The sequence below is a fragment of the Cornus florida genome, unplaced genomic scaffold, assembly GCF_030987335.1.
Source record: "Cornus florida cultivar Cherokee Brave unplaced genomic scaffold, ASM3098733v1 CherokeeBrave_3.0.0_Hap2_Chr02, whole genome shotgun sequence".
NCBI lineage: Eukaryota > Viridiplantae > Streptophyta > Magnoliopsida > Cornales > Cornaceae > Cornus > Cornus florida.
The window spans coordinates 9,444,151-9,465,286 of NW_026775572.1; the positions used below are offsets into that span (position 1 = coordinate 9,444,151).

Genomic DNA, 21,136 nt, shown 5'->3' on the forward strand with positions numbered 1-21,136 from the left:
ATATAAGCTCCAATTTCAATTTCTGGTAATCCAATCTGAATATGTCCGAATTTTGACAAAATTCAACCCGAACATGAACCCAATTTGTGAATATAAGTCTCAATTTCAATTTCTTGTTGGATTTGTATTGGACTGGGTTAGCCTGCCCCCAGTTGCCGCCCTAATCTTATGATAGGCAAAGTATCTAATGAAAATCAGGTAATTGTAGGAAAGTAAGGATTACGGATTTTCCTTAGCTTAGCTTCATCAATGTCGACTTTTATCAACAACAAAAAGAATGGAGTACCGCACAAGCATTCATCAATCTCATAATCGTAAAATAACAGGTGCACAAGCATTCATCACACGTGACAAAAGCCAAGTGTACAATCTTTTAAAATTCAATAAAAATTTACAAGTAGAGAATAAAAAACCTAATATAGAAGTAAACTAAAAAATAAACAAACCTAATAGCAAAAAGAAAATAAATAAAGAAACTTAATAACAAAAAGAAAATAATTTCTAAAAAATAATTAAAATTAAATTTTCTATAAAAAATTATACAAATAAAATAAATAAAAAATTTAAAAAATAAAAAGGAAAAAGCGCAAAAAACACCCCTACTATATATATATACAAAAGGTGCAAAAAATACCTCCCTACTATTTTTTTGGTGCAAAATAGTCAATTTTTACCAAAATGTTTTTAAAAATCCCAAAATTGCCCTCCCAATCCCATAGCGGTGAACATCATTTCCAGCGAGTGAAGACTTCCCGTCTTTGTTCGGTCTCTCTTTCATCCAACTTACAGTATCTTGGAGTGCTCTCACCTGGTTCTCCAAAGCTGAAAACCGACCCATTGTAACTGGGTCGGTTGATGTCCAACATCTTTCCCCTTGTCCAACATCTTTCCCCTTCTTATTAGAATCTATCATTACCACACCATTAGCTACAACCTCTTCAGGTTTAATCAGACAACTCCTTCCCCTCGAAGTAAGCCTGCAACAACTCTTGAATTTTTGGAATATTTGAGCATTGAAGAACAACTTCATGCACAATTCTTTTGTCCATTTTAAGGCTCTTCAAATATGTGTCGACCATGTCAACCAAACACTGAAAATTATTCCGCTTAAACTCTTCAATTTGGTTCGTGTGATGGAAGAGCTTAAATCGATTCCATCTACAAAGGATTCCACCTCAACGAGGGCCACAGCAAAATCTCACATGGGAGTAGTAGTCGCCTGAACGCATTCCATTCCACGTGGACAGCACCATGCCTCTTCTTGAACTCATCCTAAAGGTAGAACACCATAATTTTGTCGAAGCTTTCACCACCCATATCCTGTACAACAGTATTTTTGTAGTCCACCATCTTATTCTTCCCCACTGTGAGCAAAATCACCTTTGATGTCGTCCCACCAACATCAAAGATCAGCACATTTTTCGTGACAGGCTTCGGGACGACTCCTCAAATCCACAAGCATAGGAAACTGCAACAGCTTCAGGGTAGGCCTTAAGAACTTTCAGATCTGCAAGTGCCATTGCATCCATCATACGTTCCACCTCGGGCTTCTTGAAGTGGTTGGGGACAGTACAAATAGCATCCACGGTGCTGCACCCAAGGGTCTCCTCGGCCATCTTCTTGAGACCCTCAATAATGAATGAAGATATTTCTTCAGGAGTGAATTGCTTTTCCACTTCTTCGTTTCTCACCGCTATCATTGGCATGTCCTCAGTGGGAGCTTGAGTCATCTTGAAAGTAAAGCGCACAATCCACTTTGACCGAATAGCACTCAATGTTAAGCCAAAAAACCTTTCCGTACCTACAAAAACGTGACACCATCAACAAAGAGCCAGATAGAATGAAATTAAAAATATGTTCTAAATACTGATGGTAATGGACCTTTTCAGTAACTCTCTGCTCCATACGAGACTCCTAGCTAGTGGACCTGCTTTAACTCCCTACTGATGGCAGTGTACTTAATTTTTACACTATAATATTACTATATATTTGCTCTTTTTTGACAGGACAACGTTGCCTTTGTTTTGCTCCACCTTAACATCCTAGAAACCCCTCGTGTATCAATGATAAGAAAATGAAAAGAAAACATTTTGAAAATGTATCGATCTTAAGAAAAACAAAAACTTGAACATGCTAGTTCAAAATGGAAAAAAGATGATTTACAAGCAATACATACATACATGTATACATACATACATACATGTATACATACATATATATATACATATATACATATATATATAGATCTAGCACCTAACCGTAAACGGTGTTTTCAGGATTCCTAGGAAGCTCTTCCTTGGCGGAATGACCAATTAATGGCTCGGAGTCTTTAAAAAATGAAACATAGCAAGGAAGTTTTGCAATGATTTTCACTCTGTTAACTATGAGAGCAGCAAGTTGTGCCATAGTCTATTGCAACTGTTACTCCCTCTTCCTTTAAGGCTGTTGCCTTTCTTTTCTTGGCCAGTACATGAAAACAAAGGGACAGGAATTTTTTTAATATTGATACAAGTTAACCAAAAAATTCTAAAAAAAAAGAAAAAGAAAAAGAAAATGCGAATGAGGCAAAGTTATGGCATGAAAGATCTCCCCTTATCCTAATTGAAATTCTACTATGCCACAAATCAGCCAAATCTCAAGACATGAAAACTTGTGTAACGGACCTTGTCTCCATATTACGACTCTTGCTTGGTCGCTTATACTCTTTCACTCTGTAATGTTGAATATGAAAGTGGGAACTAACCTATATTCTGATCACTCCCCAGTAAAAGAAACCCATGTTCTGTAATCAGGTTAAGTCAGGTAGAAGTGCCGCAGTAATATTTCAAAAGGATTCAATGGTTTTTTCTCCACCGCACCATGATTATTCTCATACTAGAGAAGGTATGATTCATGACAACACAAAGTAACTCTTCAAGGAGACACACTAGCGCCCTTAAAGATGTTGAACTCACTGTGAAACGACTAAGTAGAACTAGCTATTTCTTATAAAACACAAAAAGCGACCATAAATGAGAGAAAACCCATAATGTGCTCCTTATGCATATAACATAACTTTCTTGTGTTGAACATAAACTTCCATCATAGAAGTTTGACAATAGGCCTAGATGTTATAAATTCTTCTTTTAACTATAATTGTTGTTATCAAATTAAGATACATTATCAAAGCATCCAATACTTCACTGATTGCTCTAATTTGATGCTTAAGATAATGATTATCACCGACATCACAAGCCTCTCCATAAATGTAAAGCCACTTATTCACATGTAGTGCACTATGATGATTCCAAGCAATTGAATCTATGAAAAGAAAACTAATGCCAACCAGGGAATATAATAGACATTCCGTTTACATAATTGAGAAAAAACGAAATTTGCTTGAATCAAATATGGTATATTATTTTTGGAATGCAATTCAAATCATCATTGTAAGCATTATCAAAAAAAAAAAAAACGAAAAAGAAAAAAGAAAAGGGAAAAGCAGTGAGCATTGATTAAAAGCACGCACTCATACTGAATGAAATGCCCATTTCAAAGGGAAAAATAACATAATAGGAGAGCTTCTTGAAGCCTTAATCAGAGTACACAAAATATGGCATGAAAACAGAGCAATAACATTAAATTATCGACTGACACGGAATTATATTACAAATTAAACTTGAAATAGAGCCCCCAAATTAAACAAGCACAAACCAATTCAAAAAAAAAAAAGTAAAACAGAAAGTCAATTTAAGCATCAAGCTTGAAAATCCAAGCAAAACCAATATTTAAAGCTTCTCAAGAAATCAGACACTAATATTAAGGAACAAAATCCATAAGAAAACCTAGAACATAATTAAACATTACAAACACCAAAGGATTAAACCCTAATCAAATTCATCTCAACACGGAATATATCTACATATATCCATATAGAAATATAGAATTATTTTCAAGTAGCATGAAAAACAAAATTAACATCAAAATTGGGATCAGCGACTGATACAATATTGGCAGTGACTATCAAAGAATTGGCAGATTGGTAAAGTGAAAAGTACGCCACTATTCACGTCTTTTAAATCAAATTATTCTTCTACCAATATCCAACAGAATAAATTCATGAATCGGCTTCTTGAAGCCTTAATCAGAGTTAACAACATCAAACATATAATACAAAAAAGACCTATTATATTATTTATATTATACAAAATAACGAGTTTAAGGCAGCAAAAAAGACATAAACTAAACACCACATAGAAAACAAACAAGAAACTAAGCAAGAATTTGCATTAGAAAGAAAAGAAAATGCGTGCTAACCAATTCAAGAATTTCAAAACAAAGGGGAAAAAGAAGAAGAAAGAAACAGAATCAACATCAGAAACATTAAATAATAGACGGACACATAATTATATTTCAAATTAAACTTGAGATAGATTGAGATAGAGCCCCAAATTAATCGAGCACAAGCAATCCAAAATAATTAAATAAATAAAAAGCCAATTATAGTATCAAGCTTGAAAATCGAAGCAAACACAGACAGTACGACCAGAGACTAATATTAAAGAACAATTCCATGAGAAAACCCTAATCCAATTCATCATTCTACCGGTATGAAAAATATCTACACATAATCAAAAAAGTAAATATTAAAAAAAAGGATCAAGGAAGTACCTGAAGGTCATCCTTTCCAACTCTAACATCCAAATCCATTTCTAAAACTCTCGGAATGCAAAAAGAAATCGCCGCTGTTAAACCCTATTCGAACCCACAACTCTCATCTCTCTCTATAAAATGCATTACCGCTGCCCTAAATTGACGAATTTGGGCCAATTTGGGTGAGCCCAGTGCTCCAATGGACTCGCCAAATTGTGGCCCAAATTTTGTGGTAGGCCCACCTGCTTTATTGTTTTTTTGGGGCCAAACTACTGTTAAGGGCGTGTTTGGCTTGCAAAAATCCCAGTTCAAATCTATTATTGAAGTCACAAGGAGCTGTAGTCTAGTAACACTTGTCGAATAAAAGGTTGAGAGTTCAAGTTTTCAAAGGCAAACGCATGCGTTTCTTGTCAGAGCAAAAAATATATTAAGGTTTTTAGTAGAAATAGTTTTGCCTTTTATTAAGCTTAATTTCAATTTATTCCAAATGCAAAAGGGAAAAATCAAAGCCTATGGTTTTAAACATTAGTATATGCCATGTTAACAACTGAATGTTACAAAAGTTTAAAGGTGTTAAAAGAAGGTGCAAATATATTAATTTATGTATGTTGTACCTCTATTTTTACCTAGAAGCACGGACACCGATACAGGTATAATACGTCACGGACACGATGATACGATAAATTTTAAAAAATTAGAACATGAACACGAGATGGGTACGGAAATAAAATAATATATTTTATTATATATATAAATTTTAATTTTTAATCAATTTTTAAAGCATATTAGAAACCAAATTCATTTACATTAGGTCTAACTAATAAAATCAGAGGCCCAAATTTAATTAGAGTACAAATAAAACTTATACTAGTATATATTTGTATCCAATAATGAAATTATTATCTTTTGTAATCTAACACTTCCAAACTGAAGATAAGAATGCATCCCACCATACGACTTTAGGTGTTCTCGTCTCCTGATTTATATGTTCGTGCTCTATAGGTCTTAACAACCAATTATAAAATTTTAAGTTGGTAGAGTTTATGTAATCATTCTAATTTATACTTTCTAACAACATAAACAAATGACAAACTCGATGTATCATGTAAGATATAGTGATTATATAATTCAAATTTCATGACCACTGCTGGTCCTCTGAGGTGAATTATACTGTATAGAACCAAGGAACATTAATTAGCATGTATATTTTAGTTCCACTCACCAAAAAAATTTGTATATTTGAACCGAGGTATATTTTAGTTCCACTCACCAAAAAAAAATTGTATATTTTAGTTCCACTACTATTGCTATGAAATGTAGTATATTCAAATTCCACTAACTATTGCTGCGAAATTTTGTCACAAGCATTCAAATTAAAGAAATTTATACCTGGGATCAGTGTTAGAGGGTTGTTATCTTACATTGAATTTGAGAGTTGCTATCTTACATTGAATTTAAATGGGTAGGATAGAATAGATATGCAATTCTATCAGGGAATTTAAGTTTTTGGGTCATTTGACAAACATTAGGCTTGTTACGGCTGGTATATACCACACTCAACTCCCGTACAGGGAATTGATTTTAATTTAGTGTTCAAGTCTAGGTCGATACTAATTTTTTCGTATAGGCTACAGAACAATCCAAATGTATCAAGAGTTACAAGTTAAGTGGAAGGAGAGTAACTTATTGGGGTAAGTATAAGAAATATCTGAAGTATACATTTGATAGTACTTTTATTCCCTATTTTAAAAGGTGTGCAAAAAATACTCTATTCCTTTTAATTTGTGCGAAAACACCACTCAATTAACATAATGCCCATTTTATCCTTTTACTCTTCCAAAAATACCCCTACCAAACCAATCTTGTTGATCACAGTAGAGGGAGAGGTGGAGATTGCGGACGGTCGGGAAGAGGCTGCCGGAGAGGTATGTGTTCACAAGGTTGATGGCGTTTTGGAGCTTGTGGTCGGGGAAGAAGAAGAAAGACGTTTCACGGTGAACAACAACAATCAAACCAATATACTGGTCGACAGAGCCAACCACCAAAAGTTGCAAGACCCATTCGCAAACCCCACATTACTATAGTTTGTCGCCGCCGTTCGCTTGCCTCACCATCACCATCACCAAAACCCAAACAACCACACTGGCGAGGATGAAGACGGCGGCCGCGACGAGCTCGGCTGACCAACGATGGCTTAAAAGGGTTTGATCGGCGAGCAAGATGGTGACAGACCAGCGAGGATGAAATCAGCCGGCGAGAAAGGAGAAGCTCACACGGAACTAATAGCGGTTCGCGAGGGCAGTAAGCTTGGAACAGCGGCCGGCGAACAAGGGGGAATCTCGACAGGTGGTGACGATGGCAACAAACAGCGATTCCGGTAATGGGCTTTGGAGAGGACTGGTTCGGCCCCCGTCGCTTACCACCACCAACTCTCTCTGATACATATACATATATGATTATACACACATATACACATACACATATTTGCACACAGAATTGTCGACAGGACATATACCCAATATTACACATATATTGGGTATATATGTAAATGGAGTGTTTGTATGTATATATATATGTGAGAGAGATTGCGAGGAGTACCATCTACTGGACGACGAGCTTTGATTTGGGCGAACGTATGGGATTAATTTAGTCTTGTTTATAATCGGAGAATTTCAGTTTCTTTCCCAGGCACCACTGGTTCACACTCTGATACAGCGACTTCCAAGTAAACAAAGTGGTGAACTTTTCATTGATTTTTATTTGAAAGACGAGTCAAGGAATGCGCCCAGTGCCAATACAGACACGGATCCGATCTAGCTGATCATTTGACGAAGTATCGATTAGATTGGTTGATTTCACTTTCAAGGGCTGTGGACTAGGTTGGTGTCGAAGTGGAGGCAGAAGGTAAGGTAAGAGAAGTTTGTGAAGATGGTGTGGCAGAAGTCGGTGCGGCGGTGGGTGAAGGAGAAGAGGTAGAGAGAGAATGAAGAGGGAGAAGATGAAGAAGAAGAAAGGCCAAGCCCTTTTTAGTCATTTCACAAAATATTATATATATATATATATATATATATAAAATGTGTTACGAAGGATATTTTAGTTTAGTTTTTATAAATATGACCTTTTTGCAGAAATGTAATAGTTTATGGGTGTTTTTTGTATGGGAAAGGTGCAATGTGCACTGTAAGCATACTATAAAGATATTTTTTGGACTTGACCTTATCTTATTCCACATTGAATCATAATAAAGAGAATCTTGAACATGATCATAATTTCTAAACTCCAAAAGCACTTATATATATATATATATATATATAAAATGTGTTACGAAGGATATTTTAGTTTAGTTTTTATAAATATGACCTTTTTGCAGAAATGTAATAGTTTAGGGGTGTTTTTTGTATGGGAAGGGTGCAATGTGCACTGTAAGCATACTATAAGGGTATTTTTTGGACTTGACCTTATCTTATTCCACATTGAATCATAATAAAGAGAATCTTGAACATGATCATAATTTCTAAACTCCAAAAGCACTCCATAATTTCGTACTTTATTTAATTATTGCAAGAAAATAATCATCCCCATTGCCCGCAAGAATTTTAAGCAAAAACTTTTGGTTTAGTTTTAGTTTGGGTTTGATATGGAACAAAACCCATTGCAACCCAACTTACACATTATCGGAATTTGTTTGGACTTGAGACGTGGGGATCAATTTGAAATGGCCCAAACTTGAATAACAAAAGTAGTGGATTTGGGTTCCATTGCATCTTCTTTCATATAAAACCATGGTGGTGTTTGGGGAGCTTCTCAAGCTAAGCATTAAGGTTGTGTTTGGGTCAGTGTGATGCGATTTTTATTATTATTTTTTTAACGGCAACTCAATTGAACATTTAATTTTAAAAAATAAAAAATGTGCCAATGAAGTGCTTTCAGTAACAAGATTGTGAATACTACTTAAAAATTAGGTTTAATTGACAATTAGAACATTTAAATTTCAAAAAGTTACAAACGAAAATTTAATTTATGATTAGTACTTAAAATTCAGTTCATAAAATTTTAAGTATTTAAATTTCAATTCTATTAAACAATAAGCTTTCCGGGTTTATACAAGAAAAATGTAGTTAAAGCAATTGCTACATCACGTGATCTAAATTTCTTATTTTGAATCAAAATTTTAGGTTTGGGTTTTCAATTTTTTTTTTCTTTTTTCGAAAATAAACACAATCCTCCTATTCTTCCTTTATTTTTATTTGTTTATTTTTTTTGGTGTACCAAGTGAGTAGATTACTACTTCGTATCGATTTTGGTTGCAAGTTCCCTTAAATTTGTCCATGCTTTAAGATCTGCCACTACTGCTATACAACAAAATCAAAAAGAAATTTGAACAACGCTACGTTATCTATTTGATGTAAAACACTAATAGAATCGCCTTTATCCCGTTAGATATGTTTTAAGTGATAAACATTGATTCTCCTTAAAACATAAGGTTAATTACACCGACACATCCTCAAGTTAAGTCAAATTTCACTTAGATAGAAATTTTAGTTTTAACTTTCACTTATACCCTAATTTACATTTTGAACTCTGACACATGCAAATTGACCCATATGACATTCACAATTCCTGCTCAATAAAGGAATTGAGAGGGAAGTGTTCACGTCACACCAAATCATCATCCAGAACTTAGAACATAAAACCAACATTTGTGAAATACAAATGGAGCAAGTCAATTAATAGTGCAACAAGCACTGAAAACCATGAAGCAAAATCAAATAGACATGAACATGGGAGCATCTTGCATTCCTACCCATTGACACCACAACAGACATAGGAGCATCCCTTATGGCAGAAATGATGGAACTTCTTCGCTCCATCCGAGTAAATAAATAAATAAATAATCAAACAAGAAACCGATCGCAAATAATAATTAATGACAAATCCTTCACATGGGCAACAGGTTTGTTAATAACAAATAAATAAATATTAATAAACAGAGACCCCCGCTTTTGATAGGAACAATGATGCAAGTTGGAGTTGTAGGGAAACATGTAAGTTTTTAAAAACTTTCTCAGGGTTTTCATATATAGATCTTGATTCATCACATATAGACAAGTTTTATACAAAAATAAAATATGATGTATCATTCAATTAATAGATTGAATACTTATATCAAGGTTTGAGTAAACCTTAGATCTCTCATCTAAAGTAAATGTTCTCACTTATTGTAGATCTCTTTGCTAGATGTCTTCTCCTTAGATCTCCATCTTATTGGTAATGGTCTTGCCTTTAGGAATCACTCATAAGCCTCCATGAATGACCTTGAAAAACTAAGTTTGTGGGAGCCTCCATTAGATGATAAAGCAAACCCTAAAATCTAGAGAGAAAAAAAATTATATTCCTTTTTCTTTTTCTTTTTTTCCAAAAAGTCTTCCTAAAATATACATGGACCATGTATATATAGGCAACATAAGACAATGAAAAGAAATAATAAATCTTTCTCAATCTCTAATTATCGTATCTCAAATCTAATAGGATTCCAATATCAAATTGGGCTATGAGTGAGAATCCTTTAGGCTTATTATTTTCTTGGCTACAATGAATTAATAATTGGCCCGATTCATGGACCCAATTCAATTAATTTATAAATTAATTTCTACTCCACTAAAAGAAATTAATTAAACTCCAATTAAATAATAAATAACCTCTAAGTCAATGTTACACTTTGACCCCTCTATGCATAATTAGTTATCGGATAAATAAAGTCATTAATCTGACTACTTAATTAATATATTTATTTTAGTACCTTTGATTATTTTTGGCTCGATCACAATAAAATATTTGTTTGACAAAAAATAATAATTTAAATAAATATATATATATAACAAATCATTTTGTCTAAAAATACACGAAGGCCTTCGAATTTACTTTGTGATCAACCATAATCAATACAAAATAAATACAAGTAGCAATGATGCAAATATTGAAAATATAACCCTCTAACTATTAATTACATAATAACCCAGAGTGCCGGTCTATTGATTCCGAAGATTCCGCCAAAAAAATCAAAGTAATTACTAATTAATAAAAGAGTCTATACTTCTCTCATGCTTAAGAGTCAAATGCCATGACAGTGATAGCGAGCAATTGCATACGACGGCACTCGCAATATATCTTCGACCTAACGCGGATCCAGTTCAAGTCTTAGTTAATAATGAGTTCATCCATAATTACCGACTATGAACAATTTATGATTACTATTTATAATCATGTATTGATTGCCATTACATACATATATAAATATCAAGTGTAATCAAGTGGATACTATCAATTTCATAATGAATCGAAACATAATACATTGAATTTATCAATTATATAAATCATAAATAATTCAGATATATCAGGAACATTTATCACTATAATCCAAATAGGAATTTGCTATGCCAGGGCATATAAATCCCAGCAGCTCCCACTTGCCCTCATAGCCAATTCTAATTGCATCTAACTCCAATGTTATCTAGGTGACGATCAAAACTATTGATCGATAACACCTTTGTTAATGGATCAACAAAGTTGTGTTCCAATGTAATGTTCTAGCCACAAGTACATTTTCTTGCCAAACAATATCATGTAGGACATGATACTTCCTCTCTGTGTACCTTGTTCCTCTATGGAACCTTGGGTCATTTGTTTGGACTACTTTTGCACTATTGTCGCAATCTACCTCGATAGGCAAGTTAGTATGCTCCACAACCTCTAGATCAGTGAGATCAAACCAAAAGACTTCTTTTGCTGCCTTTAAGGTTGTAATGTACTCCACCTTCATGTTTGAGTCAGCAGTTAAAATCTGTTTTACAATCTATCAATTGATTTCCCTTCCATTGAGTGAACATACACTAAGTCATGGACCTAATAATATCTATATCTGATTAAAAATCAGAATCAGCAAACCTGACTGGGACCATATCATCACATCCATAAATGAGTATGAGATCATTGGTTCTCCTAATGTACTTAATGATATTTTTCATAATAGACCAGTTATGAAGTCCGAGTTTGAACTGATATCTACTGACTATCCCTACATTGTAGCGGATGTCCTGTTTGGTATAGACCATGGCATATATGAGACTCCCATATGCCAAAGCATATTGTTCCAGTCTCATTTATTCAATCTCTTCTACTAGTCTTGGAAAACTACTTACTAGAGAGAGCAATTCATGTCAATAAAGTAAGAACTCATTCTTTGAGTTTTGCATACCAAATCTGGTCAAAACTTTATCAATGTAGGATTGTTCAGATAAGCCTATTTTCCTTTTAACCCGATCTTGCAAAAGCTTGATCCTAAAAATATAGCTTACATCTTGAAAATACTTCATTCCAAAGTAATTGAACAACTACCTTTTTAAAAATGACAAAGCTTCCACGTCATTCTAAATGAGTAGGATATCATCAATATATATAGAATTAGAAAAATAATGACATTACCTTGTACACACATGGTTCATTTACTAAGAAATCTTCTGGTATCCTCTTGTAAATTAACTTATCTTCCATAAGTATCACCCTACTAGAAAGTTCTACAAGATCCCAGATTTTATTAGAATACATAGATTCCAACTCTGATTTCATAGCAACTTGCCAAAACGATCTGTATCCATATCAGTTCACGCTTCCGTGTAGCTTATTGGGTCTAACTCATGTTTAAGGATATCTTTAAAGGTCTCACCTAAAAACATAATTCTGTTAGATTGAATGATAATCCTCCCACTACAACAATGTACTAAATGATGCTAATGCGTTAATAGAAAATTCATATATAATTCTTAATCTCTATAATAAGTGTGTTTATTTGTGGTACATCTGATACTCATACCATATTCTCTAACATTATGCTGCTAGGTATGTGATTCATAATATGATCCTCCTATAGATAAACAGTGAGTGTAAACAATCAACATTTATCATTGAAGTCATAAAATAATCCATCCTAGTGCCTTTAAAGTAACCATCAAATCAAGCATGTCTATGATCTGCTTCCAACCTACTTGTCCATATCAAGTGCACTTGTGCAAAACTACCTATATGTGCATGTGATTCAAACTAAAATTTTAGTAAAAAACACAGCTCAAAAGATATCCTTAAGATAGACTAAGATGGATTGCAGTTCATAATGTGCATTGATATCATTAAAGCTAAACTCTAAAATGAAAGAGATAATGTAACATATCAAATCATAGATCTAATCATGTTAAGCAGAATTTTGTTATTCCTATTTGACACCTCAATTCATTGAGCGTCAATTGCGAAAAACTGGTACACTACACCCTCATTGACCATATAGTCTTTGCACTATCCCAATAAATACTTATATCCATGATTAGATCAAGGTGTTTTGATAAGTTTACCTAGTCTGTGCTCCACATCAATCTTGACACTCTTGGAATCTACCAAAAGTATAAGACTTGTGTCGCATCAGGTAAATTTATCCAAAACGTGAGTAATCTTGCTTGGATGTTCAGAAGACCACACGTGTCAGTGTGTACCGACTCTAATTGTTCTTTATGTTTATTTCATTAGGCTGATTAAGCCCTTAGGGTTATCTATCCTTCAAAACAGGATTCACAAGTTTGGTTTAAGCTCCCTTGCCTTACTAGGTTATAAACCTTCTTTGACCAATCTTTAAATCTCATTTTGACTGATTACAACTCAAAAATAGACACTAAAAATACAATGAGTCAGGAATAACAAATTTTCTCTTAACATTCAATCTAGAAGATGCAACGTTAGTTTCTACATCCTGCAAATATTAAAAACTTGTGGTTATAGTATATTGACCATCTTTCAATGCACCAAAAACAATTGCACATTTAATCAATTTTATAAAACCAGGTTTACAAAATAACAACACAGTTTTAATATAACAAAAGTAAAACAAGAATTAGATTGCGTCTAACATCTGTACATAAAGATAGTTCTTTGATACTAATATCCTCATACTCTCTAATTTCATATGTAATACTCCCACTGACTTAGCTACAACCTTGGCGTCAGGTCAAGGACAAATATACATCTATATCATCGAGACTTCTAGATTCCTGAAATCCTTGCAACGAATTGCAAACATGTTTAGTGGCTCCAGAATCTATCCAACAGGAATTAATAGATACAACCATATAACATGGCTCAATGATTAAATATACATTTTCGCATGCCACGTCACTACTTAGACAGTTCGTCCTTTAGTGTCTTAGTTAGCGACAAAAGAAACAGTTTCCTTCACCCTCAACATACACTGCCTTATTCCCTTTAAACTTTTGGATACCCGTGTTTTGTGCTAGCCTAGTCCTATTATCATCCTTCTTTTTTCCTTTGCCTTTCCGCTTGGGCCTAAAAGAAGATAGTATAAACTAGGCTAGATTGATAGGAAAACCCATACTTTTGATTATTCTTTCATATGTTACCAATTCTATAAGAATATCTGCGAATGTGAACTCAAACTGGTTCCTTATTTAGTTTACTCTAAAAGAGTCGAATTAGTTTGGTAATAAGGTAATAATCATGTCAACTTGAAACTTCCCACCTAAGTCAGCCCTATTGACCTCCAGTTCAATTTTTAAATAATAAACAATTATTTTCTAAAATTCGATCTTTTACTGGAAATCCTTAGGCTATCTTGATGGTATTTAAATCTGACATAGTACTTAGGCATATTCTTTATCTAATCTCACTAAAACATCTCATTGATTTTTAACATGATGCTTGAAACAAATAAAATAATGCAAATATTAGCTTTGGAGCGTATTCAAGATAAACTCTAGAATATTGCATCAAATCATATCATTTGCCTTATTTCATTTATTAAAAGTATTAATATCAAATTGGGTATCTTAAAGTCAAAGGATTAGGTATAGGAGTAGTAAATACATTTTGTACCCTTACGTTGTGAGTAAAATATCTAAGTTTCTTTTCCATTCAATATATATGAGGTCCAAATACATTGAATATGTTAGTAAACAGATAAAATAGATTATACATAATTAATCTGAATATAAATGCATTCATACAATATGCACGGTGAATTATTAATACTATCATGCATATTTAAAATTAAAATGAGTTTGTCAACCACATAGTATAATAAATCTCAATAGAATAAGAATTCAATATCACTATTGGTGAACAATCCCTTTTAATTAATGCGGGTCCCTCAACTTCGTAGCATAATAAATCACACAATCAACATGTCAATAACTTATCCTGATGGATGAGTTCATTATTACTATTGTTGAGCTTTATTTGTTATTAAGCGAGCACTTCCATTAAAATAATATGTGGGTCCCTTAACCACTGTATGAAAAATCGGATAACCAATACGCCTATAACTTATTCGATTGACGAAGTTCATTATTGCTATTGGCAGGCAAATCTCATCATTTTCATATCTCTTAAGACAATATCTTGCCTATCATATGAAATGATTCCCGATTATGTTTAGTCTTTCTAAAATCACCTAATGTAAACTGATAAGCGCCGAATATTACATATTCAAGCGCCCTTTCTTGCATTAGTTAAGTCCATTACTAGAGGATAATGTACAGTTTTATTTCAATTGTGTACTTCTGTCTTGTTTCTGGTCAGTCTCCCTGAATTTGATTAAAGAAGCGGTTTTGACAATCTTCTGTTGAAACGCATGCGTCGTGTCGGGGAGTCATCTTCTGGACCGAACCTCTTTTGTTGCCATTTCTATGAAGTCATGGCTTAGTGTACATAGTGGAAGCGCTCCACGCTCCGGCCTGAAGAGACTTGTAAGAAGCCTTGATATAGTGCAGAGGCAAGCCCCTGCGGGCGCCCGCTGTGCCACCGCGGGTGCCCAACCCCTCAATTCTTTGCCTATTTTGGCGAGCCCCCGCAGAGGTCCGGCACGCTCCGGCGGGCGCCCGCCAAACATGGTAATAGCCATCCTCGGAAATACAAGCCCCCGCGGGCGCTCGCCGGCACCCGCCGACCTGCAGAAGGCTGTTCAACTGCCCCTGATTTCCAGTTTTTTGGTTCCCTTATCTTTCTTTTATGTGGTCTAGCTTCATCCAAAGGGGTGAGCTCGAGATTGGGGGTATGGGGAGTAGGTTTTGGATAGATAAAAAGAGGGAGATCATCTCATATCTCATATCACACATTTTTGGAAGATGGCTAGAGAGAGAGAGAGAGGTGTTCTTGAGGCTTGAGTTGAGTTTGCTCTAGGCACAAAAATAGAGGGTGGAATCTCTTCTTCTCCTTCATTCCTTATTGTTATGGGTAACTAAATCCTTCTCTAGGGAGGTGATGAAACCCTTCCTTGTAAGCATGTTTAATTTTTGATTTATTTTGGGGAATGAAATGTATGTATGGCCAAGTTCCATAATCTAGAGCATATTACAATTTGTAATGAATGTTTTTATTTATAAATGATCATGTTGAATCAAATGTTCTTGTCTTAGATTATTTATTCTCATGGTTGTATGGCTAGTATTTTCATAGTGACAATGGAAACAAGATTATGGAATGATTTTAATGGCATGGTTTTTGAGAAATTTGTTAATCCATAGCTTAAGACTTCCTTTTGATGGGTTAATCTTGTATCTTGATTCCATGTGCTTTTACCATTTAATTGAGGGTTTGATAATCTCTAGCTTTGTGAGCATGTCTAAGGTTACATCATAGTCTAGGTAACTCAAGCATGTGAAGCTTTGATAGGTTATTCTTACCTTGTGATTAATTGAATTTCTTGAAGATATTGTAATAATCATGTGTTGCTATGTATTATGGTCACATATGTACATTAATTCCCCAAATCAATCATATACTTAGCATGTGTAAAGGGTAGGAGTGGATTCACTTCCCTAGACCTCTCTATCTAGATCTTTTCTCTTTAAACTCCTTGCAATTTATTGTTTTATGCATTTATCAATTTATAGCTTAAGTGACAAACCAACAAATCCTCGTTACCCCCTTTATCATTCTAAAAATGATACACTTAATTTGCCATAAACTAGCAGTCCCAGTGGTTCGACTTACTCAACCAATAGCCCTATTTTAAAATGATTTGTGCTATTGCAAAAAGGTTGAATTATAATTGATAGTCCAGCTCGCATCAATTTTTGGCGCCGTTGTCGGGGACTGCAAACAGTTTAGCAACCGAGGTTCTAGGGTTAACTTTGGTTTGATTGTTAATATTGTGATATGTGAATATTTCTTGTGTGGTTTTGACCATCTTTGTGTTTTAGGTTGTTTGTGAGATTCTAGGTATTCAAGGCTTGCTGAGGAAAGCTAGCAAATTAGTAAGTCTAGACGACTTCAGGTAAGTTTTCGAAGCTCTAGTTTCAAAGTTGTGAATATCTCGCATGTGTTTAGTTTAGATATAGTTAAGTTATGAAGCCCTTGTTGAGGTTATTTATTTTCTGTCTTGATAATTGAGGAGAAAGGGAACATCGTATGTGGAGTTGATGGTGATGAATTATTGTATTGATTGTGGGGTGTGTTGTTGATGTTTGGCCGTAGATCACTCTCCCTACCAACTCTAGAATCGCCAGTTGACATAAATTCACTCGAAAGAACTCTTAGAAGAAACCTTAGGGAATCTACTAGCATAAAAGAACTTGAAACTGAATTTAACACAATGGCTGGAAATGTAGGGAATGTCAAAAATGAGGGAGTTAATAATGATAGGGCCAAAATTCCAAATGTGGTTCCTATGACTCTTAGGGACCATTTCATCCCTACCACTTATGTTTCTCCCTCTTGCATAGTGATGCCAAATATCGAGGCCGCTCAATATGAAATTAAATCTAGCACCATCCAAATGCTTCCATCTTTTCATGGCTTTGAGAATGAGGACCCCTATAAGCACCTTAATGAATTCCTTGAAATTTGCTCTACCATCAAGCTTAGGGGCTTCCCTGACAATGCTATCCATTTGCATCTCTTCCCATTCTCATTAAAAGAACGGGCAAAGTATTGGTTGAACTCCCTTGCTGCAAATTCCATTACTACATGGGCTCAATTGCAACAAGAATTCTTAAAGAAGTATTATCCAGTGAGTAAAATCAACTTAATGAGGCGTTCCATTCTTAGCTTTTCCCAAAGTGAGGGGGAACAACTCCATGAGACTTGGGAGAGACTTCCAGACCTCTTAAGGAAATGTCCGCACCACTTAATTCCAAAATGGCAATTGGTGTAAGCTTTTTATGCTGGGTTAACCGACCCACATAGATTCATGGTTGACTCATCTTGTGGGGGGATGTTCATGTCTAAAAGTGCAGATGAAGCATGGACCCTGCTTGAGAATTTTAGTGAAAACTCGTTACAGCATAATTCTCGTAGTGGTCCAACCTCAACCAATACAAAGAACACCAATCCTTGTCAACCAAAAACAATAAGGGATGAATCTTCACAGGTGGATGCCATAGCTCATATATTCTATCAATTGATGGCACCACATCTCTCTCCCTCTTTGTCTCAAAATTCTGCAAGTGCGGTTTGCGCTTCATATACTAGTCCATTCCATCTCTCAAAAGATTGCCCCACACCGGAGCAATTTTCCAATCCCAATCAAGAGCAAGCAAATGCGATGTTCTCAAGGCCCAGGAATAATCCATATTCCAATACTTATAATCCGGGATGGAGAGATCATCCGAATTTCTTGTGGAGGCAGCAAACCCCACAGAATTCGCAATTTCTAAATCAGGGGCAACAAAATCAGCCCTCTTCTCAATTTCAAAATAGGCCATTTCAGGCCTCTTCAAGTTACCTTCCTCCGTATAATCCAAATGTCTCTAATCAACCTCCTATGTTCCCAAAGGATGAGATTATGGCGGCAAATAAACAAATGATGGAATCTCTAAATCAGCAAATGATGGAATCTAACAAGCAACTCTTGTCATCTTTGCAGCCCACTCTCCAAATGGTTCATTCTCATACTCAGTCCATAGCTAAACTTGAGAATCAAGTGGGTCTAATAGCTAACTCCATGAACCAGTTGCTTCAAAAGGACAAGGGTAAGCTTTCCACTCAACCATTTGAAAATCCTAGAGGGATGCATGTGATTGACAAAACCCCTCCTCCGAGTGGGCCAATTCATGAACAAGTTCAAGCAATCACCACCCTTAGGAGTGGTCGAGTTGTTGACAACAAGGTTGACGGAGATAAGGATGACAAAAATTCTCCCTCCAAAATTCCAAAAGTAAGCTCATCTAATCCAAATTCTACTCATGAAAATCCCAAGCTTGTCACCCAAAATGTGGAAACTTCTTATGAGCCTAAAGCTCCGTTTCCTCAACGTCTCCAAGAGTCGACACATTTTGGGAACAAGAATTGCAATTTTCAAGACATGTGGGAAGTTTTCAAGCAAGTAAAGATCAACTTGCCTCTCTTGGATGCTATAAAACAAATCCCTCCCTATGCAAAATTTCTCAAGGATTTGTGCACTCAAAAGCGCACTTCCAGAAATCATTTGCCAAAGAAAGTAAGGTTAACTGAAAATGTGAGTGCAATCATTCAACACAGTGCTTTTCCAAAATATAAGGATCCGGGCGCACCAACTATCTCGTGTGTCATTGGCAACAACAAGATAGAAAGGACCCTCTTTGACTTGGGAGCTAGTGTAAATTTGATTCCATACTCAGTTTACTTACAGCTTGGGTTGGGAGATCTAAAGCCAATATCCGTGGTCTTGCAGCTTGCCGATAGATCGGTGAAGCACCCACGAGGCATTCTTGAGGATGTCACTATCAAGGTAGACAAATTCTATTTCCCGGTAGACTTTGTGGTTCTTGACACGGAACCGGTCCATAACCCAAAGAAGCATATTCCCGTGATCCTCGGTAGGCCATTTTTAGCTACGGCTAACGCTTTAATTAATTACCGAACCGGGGTGATGGACATTGTCTTTGGCAATATGCAAGTCAAACTCCACATTTTCCATGCAACTCAACATCCTTCCGATGAGGATGATTGTTTTCTTATCGATGTGGTAGATGAAGTGGTCGAAGAATCTCTCCCTTTCATTCTAAGCAAAGATCCTTTGGAAACTTGCATGTCTCACTTTGACTTCTCAAACTTTGATATTGACCAATCAATCCAAGAAGTAAACTCCTTGCTTGACATTAATGCTATCATGGATAGCCCTCCTTGGAAAATACCAAAAGAACCGCTTCCCCAACTCTCTACTACTCCTCCGATCCCTTCCTTGAAGTCTGTAATACCCCTAATTTTAAAAAGGATATTTTTGGTATTTTATTTTTAATTTCATGGTCTTTTTATTAGATTAATTGTTTTTATTATTGTGTTGGTTAACTTACATGTATTTTAATAAATTGTTAATTATTTGATTAATTGTTAGTTATTTAATTAATTGTTAATTATTTAATTATTTTAATTATTTAATTGGTTGTTAAATGTTGTTTTTATTTCTTTATTTAAGTCATTGTTATTATATTTCTTGTGGGTATAAATTTACGTAAGTTCATGTAGCCGGCACTGTTTAAACCTAGGTTGTTCAATGGGCCGAGTTGTATAAGGATTAGGGTTTACAATTTAAAAGTCTATATATATGCATATTCTACGTTGGTTTAGGGTTAGAAACACAATCCTAGTTCTCATAGTCACACTGTGAAACTAAGAGAACATACAGAGAGTAATAGTTGTGGTTTTGGGAGAAGCAGAGAGGAGAACTTGAGAGAGTTACAGAGAGGAAGGAAGTTGGGGTTATGGGTTTCAACTGAGACTAAATCTAGAGTGACGAAGGTGGAACAACAATCGGAGACCTCGTCGGAAAATTCAGGATACGGCAGTTTAGAGTTTCAAATCTGAAACTCAAAGGCAAATCACTATTCTTCTCCTTCCCTTTAATTCGTGTTCTGTGCATTCCTAGTAGACTCCATGGATTTACTAAGCATTAAAATAGATTAGATTGAAGGTAATATTAAGCTTGAAATCATGTTTGTATCAGTGGTTTAAACGTTGCATAAATCTGTGTCGATAGGAGGTTGCTCTGTAAATTGTTCCTGTTATTGTTACGTATAAGCTTTGTTTAATAGGGATTAATAATGGATTGGATGTCTGGTAACTAATCTACAACTGAGTTTGAACCCTAGAACAAGTTCTTAGATCAGTTTTTGTTTTCACTAAATTAATTTGTAAAAATCTGTTGTAAGTTGCTTGAATTTTCTAACGGAGGTTCTGTGACCGTGGCTTAAGAACTTGTGTTCTTCACATGTTGGGATTGGTTTTCAATGATTAATTTTGTCTAGAACTAAGATTGAACCTAGAATGAAGATTGAAAACATTGCAGAGGCTTTGCGTTTCGCCGGAGACAGAGAAGTTGATCAGTTTTCGCGCAAACGGAGCACAGGGGAGTAGAGCCGGCTCACCACAAGGGTGGAGCCGCCTCTACAAGAGGTAGAGCTGGTTCCACTTGTGGTGGAGGCGGCTCCACCAAGGGGGGAGGCGGTTCCACTTTTAGTGGAGGCGGCTC

General features: G+C 35.3%; 1 long non-coding RNA gene across 1 annotated transcript; it reads right to left on the minus strand.

Annotated features, from left to right (window-relative positions):
* Positions 1-283: 283 nt before the first annotated feature.
* On the minus strand, positions 284-4,742 carry LOC132285303 (uncharacterized). The gene is made up of 2 exons (XR_009472504.1): positions 4,651-4,742; positions 284-1,801 (listed from the first exon to the last, which is right to left on the minus strand). It is a non-coding gene; the product is annotated as an uncharacterized LOC132285303 (long non-coding RNA).
* Positions 4,743-21,136: the final 16,394 nt, after the last annotated feature.